This window comes from Rattus norvegicus, chromosome 1 (assembly GCF_036323735.1).
Source record: "Rattus norvegicus strain BN/NHsdMcwi chromosome 1, GRCr8, whole genome shotgun sequence".
Classification (NCBI taxonomy): Eukaryota; Metazoa; Chordata; class Mammalia; order Rodentia; family Muridae; genus Rattus; species Rattus norvegicus.
In genome coordinates this window covers 261,710,541-261,718,114 of record NC_086019.1, presented here as the reverse complement: position 1 = coordinate 261,718,114, position 7,574 = coordinate 261,710,541, and positions in this window count along the sequence as shown.

Here is a 7,574-nt window from a genome sequence, read left to right as displayed (position 1 = left end):
CCTTTGCTGGCTTAAGCGAATGCTTGATATTAGAAGTTCCTTTTCAGTGAGTATCTCTAAAAAACCACACAGTTATACACTAAAAAAAAAAGGTCCTAGGATGTTTAGGCCATGTAGATGTTTTAGGTTTAAAAAGTGCATATGAATTTGGCTATGACAAATGTTTTAACTTCAGTTTGATTGGTACTGGAGAATGACAAGGAAAAGGAAAACATTTGCTGTACACTTCCATGACACCCTAGCTCTCCTGTGCCCTGTCTCCCTTCTCTATAGCAAAGAACCCATCAGCTACAAAATTAGTGTTAAGTGGGCACCTAGAGAAGACAGGATCTCTCTAAACCTACTAAGGTAGATCAGATTTTTTTTTAAAATTAACTTGAGTATTTCTTATATACATTTCGAGTGTTATTCCCTTTCCCGGTTTCCGGGCAAACATCCCCCTCCCCCCTCCCCTTCTTTATGGGCATTCCCCTCCCCACCCTCCCCCCCTTGCCGCCCTCCCCCCAACAGTCTAGTTCACTGGGGGTTCAGTCTTAGCAGGACCCAGGGCTTCCCCTTCCACTGGTGCTCTTACTAGGATATTCATTGCTACCTATGAGGTCAGAGTCCAGGGTCAGTCCATGTATAGTCTTTAGGTAGTGGCTTAGTCCCTGGAAGCTCTGGTTGCTTGGCATTGTTGTTCATATGGGGTCTCGAGCCCCTTCAAGCTCTTCCAGTTCTTTCTCTGATTCCTTCAACGGGGGTCCTATTCTCAGTTCAGTGGTTTGCTGCTGGCATTCGCCTCTGTGTTTGCTGTATTCTGGCTGTGTCTCTCAGGAGCGATCTACATCCGGCTCCTGTCGGTCTGCACTTCTTTGCTTCATCCATCTTGTCTAATTGGGTGGCTGTATATGTATGGGCCACATGTGGGGCAGGCTCTGAATGGGTGTTCCTTCAGTCTCTGTTTTAATCTTTGCCTCTCTCTTCCCTGCCAAGGGTCTTCTTGTTCCCCTTTTAAAGAAGGAGTGAAGCATTCACATTTTGATCATCCGTCTTGAGTTTCATTTGTTCTAGGTATCTAGGGTAATTCAAGCATTTGGGCTAATAGCCACTTATCAATGAGTGCATACCATGTATGTCTTTCTGTGATTGGGTTAGCTCACTCAGGATGATATTTTCCAGTTCCAACCATTTGCCTACGAATTTCATAAAGTCATTGTTTTTGATAGCTGAGTAATATTCCATTGTGTAGATGTACCACATTTTCTGTATTCATTCCTCTGTTGAAGGGCATCTGGGTTCTTTCCAGCTTCTGGCTATTATAAATAAGGCTGCTATGAACATAGTGGAACATGTGTCTTTTTTATATGTTGGGGCATCTTTTGGGCATATGCCCAAGAGAGGTATAGCTGGATCCTCAGGCAGTTCAATGTCCAATTTTCTGAGGAACCTCCAGACTGATTTCCAGAATGGTTGTACCAGTCTGTAATCCCACCAACAATGGAGGAGTGTTCCTCTTTCTCCACATCCTCGCCAGCATCTGCTGTCACCTGAGTTTTTGATCTTAGCCATTCTCACTGGTGTGAGGTGAAATCTCAGGGTTGTTTTGATTTGCATTTCCCTTATGACTAAAGATGTTGAACATTTCTTTAGTTGTTTCTCAGCCATTCGGCATTCCTCAGCTGTGAATTCTTTGTTTAGCTCTGAACCCCATTTTTAATAGGGTTATTTGTCTCCCTGTGGTCTAACTTCTTGAGTTCTTTGTATATTTTGGATATAAGGCCTCTATCTGTTGTAGGATTGGTAAAGATCTTTTCCCAATCTGTTGGTTGCCGTTTTGTCCTAACCGCAGTGTCCTTTGCCTTACAGAAGCTTTGCAGTTTTATGAGATCCCATTTGTTGATTCTTGATCTAAGAGCATAAGCCATTGGTGTTTTGTTCAGGAAATTTTTTCCCGTGCCCATGTGTTCCAGATGGAGAAGCAGATTTCTAGGCTAACACTTCCCTCTCTGGTTCCTGCTATTTCATGAAGCAGGCATTGGGATTATTAACAAACTTTTAAAAATTGATAATATTTAGAAATCCAAACCACTTCATGGATTCGAAGGATGCTGGCAAATCCATCCCTTTGACTAATGCTCTGGTTGCCAGCTTATCAAGTAAGGGAGGAACCCGGCAACCCACACTTTAACTAGTAGTAATCATAAAACACCAATTCTGTCTAGTACATATTGACTGCTAAAAGTTTTGTGGTTTGTTGTAGGTTAAGACTTAGTTTCGTTGTTTTAGCATGTTCCCCATAGCTATCTAAAACCAATTTGACTTAAGTGGTGTACACAGGCATAAACTCTGGCTTTGAAAATGGCTTGGAAGCAGTTAAGAGTTTAATCAGATGGCCTCTGATCCTACAGTGTATGGTGACTTGACAGGGTAAGCTGTATTTACAGTGCTGGGGTGAATGCCTGCTGCCTTCAATGCTTCGTGAGTGTGCTGACATTTGTTCAGTTTCTGAAAAGTACGACAAAAATGTAAGTGGTTCCCCCACCCCACCATGCTTTTTACTATAGAGAAGTTTATTCTAGCAGGATTTCTTCCTTTTCTCGTATTATTAATGCTGCCACCATAAACCAAAACCGATGGCATTGTTGCACTGCCTCTTAGGAAGAGGAGAAGAGGAAAGAGGAAACTGATAGACATTGTTCTGTTACAGCACTTACCAAACGCACAGCTTAGGATCTCCTGCCAGTGCTGGCTCCTGGACTAACTTGTGCAGAAGTCACCAGCTGGGAGAGCTCAGGAGAGCAGAGCACTTGGAACATTAATGTAATTTCATGCCCAAGGTGTTTAGTGAAAATACACTTACAGACTCTCATTTCATTCATTCACTGAGTATAATTGGTCACCCGGTGGCACCGTTGGGTACAACAATGAGCAAGCCATACAGGGTTCCCAAGAGAAGGAGAGACAGGAAACTGATGCAGGTAGACCAAAACTGAAGACCCCCAAAAGGCTGAGTGCACATGAATTGACTTGATCTTTCCCCTCCAGTACGTCTATACTAACTTGGTATTTTTAAGCTAAGAGCTATTCTGGCCTTTTTATTTTTTCTCTTGCATGTGGATTCCATCTACTCTCTTATTTTTAAAAACATATACTAGGTTAAATGATGTCTAGGTACAGAAATTTTAACATATGAGTAAAATTGGCAACCTTTTGGGGCTGGAGTGGTGACTCAGTGGTTAATCTTCTAGAAGACCTTGTTTCTGTTTCCAGCTCCTACTCGGTGGTGTCTCACAACTGCCTGTAACTCCAGTCCCAGGGAAGCCTGCCCCCCTGTGCCTGCTTCTCCCTTGAGGTAGCCAGGCCTGTTGAACTCTGGGATGGACTGGAGGGAGGGAAGCACACCTTGGTGTGAGTAGGTGCAATGCAGAATCTTGGTTGGTGATGAGAACATGGGACACCCAGGAACAGCTTTTGATAACTGGTTTATTTATTGGGGGACAAGAGTGGTTTTTATGCCTCTGGAGGTAGCCAGGGTCTTTGGGACAAGGTTTGTGGAGCTGTGTATCATTGGCCAGGACAGGGGTGTTGGAAGATTCTTCATTTACTTACTCAGGGGCTGCAGAGTGATGGTCAAACCTTATAAGATCAAACAAGAAGTATCAGGGTGAGAAGTTCTTATTAGGCTTAACGGTGGGGAATCCAGTTTTATGGCTTCATGGTGCATGCCCAGGGTGGGGGTAGCCAACTCCTGCCATCCTCATGTTTGAAGTATCCAGGGTTGAAGCTCCCTCCACCCTTCCTCCATAATCCTAGACCACTACAGTCCCATAGGGGCCACCATCCTCTTCTGACCTCCACAGCTACTGCATGCATGTGGTGTACAGACACACATTCAGGGACACACACACACACACACACACACACACACACACACTAAAAATGGAAATCCCAAAGAATTAAAAAACTTAAGACTGTAGAATTTTCATTTTGTTTTTTTGTTTTTGCTGTGGTTTTAGGTGTCCATGAACTCACATTATACAAGTATGATAGTAAAATATATAATATCTATTCTTAATACTAAGTAGGTTGTGAATGTTAGCACATGAGTGACTTTAAATCAATTTTCATCTCTACCGTTCCAAAACTACATGGAGTTAAGAGTTGGGAATTAATCCTCAGAGTAGGAAAGGCCTTTAACACAGGCCAGAGGGGCCGTATTAGTCAGGGTTCGCTAGAGTCACAGAACTTATGGGTAGTCTCTGTATACTAAGGGAATTTCTTGATGACTTAACAGTCTGTAGTTCAACTCCCCAACAATGCTCAGCAGAAACTGAATGGAAGCCCAAGGATCTAGCAGTGGCTTAGTCCCACAAGGCAGGCAGGCAAAGAAGAGAATATTCCTTTTCCCAATGTCCTTATGTAGGTCTCCAGCAGAAGGTGTGGCCCAGATAAAGGTGTGTACCACCACCCCCGGATCTAGGACTTGCTTTGTCCTAGCTGACCTTGAACTCTGAGATCTCCTTGTCTTAGTCTCCTGGGATTCTTAGCCACTACCACTATGCCTCAAGATCTTCATGCCAAGATCCAGATCAGCAACTTGTATCTCCCAGCCTCAAGGTCAGGATCACAGGTGAGCCTTCCAGTTCTGGATTGTAGTTCATTCCGGATATAGACAAGTTGACAGCCAGGAATAGCCACTACAAGGGTCTTGGGAACCTCTAGAAGTATATTCTTCACACTGAGAGAAGGCGTGTCAAAGAATTCTTACTCGTTTGCATAGGCCCTAGGCCTGAGAAAATGCAAATGGTCTTAGCCCTTTTACTCAGTTGTGTCTTCACCATGTCATTCAGCTGACTGAACATGCTACCTGACTCCTCACTTGCTGTGTTTCAAGTCAGAACAAATTAATTCCTGTCTTCAAAAAAGGTGACAGGTGGACAGGATGAAGCCGATGTTATTTTCTCCCCCGTTCCTTCCAGGGAGGGTTTGTGTGATTCAGCCTGCAGTTTTTGCAGCGTTCCCGCTGAGCTGCTCTGTTTCCTTGAGTCATGGAAAATTTTTTCTGATGTTGCGCGTTTTTCTTCCTTTGCTGATCTTTAGTATTCTGTTCCCAGTGTTTCCTGTAAATTGCTATTTCTGTTTGCTTCCAAAAGCCAATAAACTTTTAAATCAAGAGCAAATGGAAACAGTAAATATTTTACTTCTGCCAATCAACATGTAAATGGAGGATGAAGTGAGCAGGTGAACACCCCAAATGACACAAATCACTTCCCAGGTAGATTAGGAATGCATCAGGGGCCATGAGAAATGGAAGACCACGGCGCTAGGTGACTGCTACGGGAATGTCTCCCACCGGCAGAAAATATTTGTATTAAGCAAAAGGAAATGGAAGTGGCGTGACTTTACTAAGATGAACGTCTGAGAGCTCAGAAGACGTGGGGGGATTGTTTATGCCATTTCCCTCTGACCCATGTGAGCAGCAGTAAACACAACCACAGCAGCAGCCAGGCTCAGGTGGCATTTAGAAGCTGCGCACAAGGAACCTTCTGCAACATGAATGTTTTCCCCCACGGTCCCCTGGCAAATTTTGCATAGCAGAGTCATAATCAGGTATCCTTTAGAAAGAAGATACATCCCATCTATACTCATTGGCTTTAGTCTTCTGAAATAAGGAGAAAATTTGACCTAGAAAGCAAAAGACCTATAGTGGAGGACCATGCGCTTCCCTGAAATATGAGTGGCCTGAGGAAAAGTCGCATAGCTTCTCACCATGAACAAGAGGCACGGAACTATGATTTGTTTATCAAAAAAATGCTGTGAGTTGGGTCTGCATTCCTAAAACCTCTGAAAAGGCACATTTTACACGAAGGCAAAACAGACATTCTACATAATATTTTCTGTTTGACTCTATCTCCCAAGGGTTCATTGTTGAAATTTAGTCCAATCGTGAAATACGAGAAGGATAGAGCTTGATATGTCTATTGTGTGGTGATTTGATGAGAATGGCTACCTTAGACTCATATATTTGGATGGCGGTATGGAGTGGAGCTGTTTGTGGAAGATTAGATGATAAGGTTTAGGAGGTATGGCACTGTTGAAGTAGACGTAGCTTTGCTGGAGGAGGTGTATCACTGGGGCAAGGATTTGAGGTTTCAAAAGCCCACCTCAAGTCTAGGCCCTCTTTGTCTACTCCTTCTGGATCAGGATATAAAGCCCTCAGCTACTGCTGCAGTGCCATGCCTGCCTGCTTCATACTGTGATGATCATGGACTAACTTCTGAAACTGTAAGAAACCCCCCAGTGAAATGCTTCCTTTTATAAGAGTTGCCTTAGTCAGGTGTCTCTTCACAGCAATAAAACTAAAATGTTTTATAGAGGAAACTGATAGAGGAAAATGTTTTGAGAGGTGACTGATGTCAGATAAACTTACCCATGACTGAGAACTAGTAATGTGATAGAAATATAGACACTAGTGCATACACATGCATGTACATTGTATACCACATGAATACCACACACACACACACACACACACACACACACACACACACACACAGAGAGAGAGAGAGACACCACATACATAATTATAAACACAAACAGATGACACACAGATACACCTAAAGTAAGGAAGAAAAGTCTAAATATAAGCTACTGACTATTCAATGATATGCTTAAAACACTACTTGTACTGCCTATTTGACAAGCATGATGTCACTTGGAACAGAATGACCTAGAGGAATAGTTGAGACAATGGGTGGCTGTCCTTTACAACTTGTTGATGTCTATGTAAGCTTTTGTGAAATCTTGCTTGTCTGCCCCACCTTGTGGTTTTAGGGCAGAAAATGAGAATAAAAAGTGGACCCAGAATTGAAGGCTTTCAGAAGCCCTCCTGGCTTCAGTCCAGTGGTGACACATCTCTCTTCTGTGTTCACTGGTGTCTGACTGTTTAGTTTAGAAAGATCCCCACCACACACACATATCACACACACACACACACACACACACACACACACACACACACACACAGAGTACACATATAAACACACGAGCAATATACATATACATACATATACATATCATATACACATATAACACAAATACAAGCACAACATGCACACATACATATCACACGCAAACCACCCACATCATGCACACATATACTACACAAGTGCAGATACCACACACACAAACATCCACACTCCATTTCTTTTCCATCTGATGACCTATGCCTCCTAGGATTTCAACAGCAAGAAGCATGGTTTCTTAACTTTGAACCTCTGAATTATGCACCAAATAAACCTCTCTTCATTAAAACCCACCCAGTGTGGGGCTGGGGATTTAGCTCAGTGGTAGAGCGCTTACCTAGGAAGCACAAGGCCCTGGGTTCGGTCCCCAGCTCCGAAAAAAAGAACCCAAAAAAAAAAAAACCCACCCAGTGTAATGTATTACGTTATTGGCAGCAGAATCAGACTAAGCTAATGTTGTAGTTATTGGTTTCACTTTATCTTGCTTCCAATTCCGAGGTCTTGGAGTCAAGGGTGTGCATCTGAATCTTAGGAGATCAGATCAAGCCCTTCGTGTTCAACCCTACC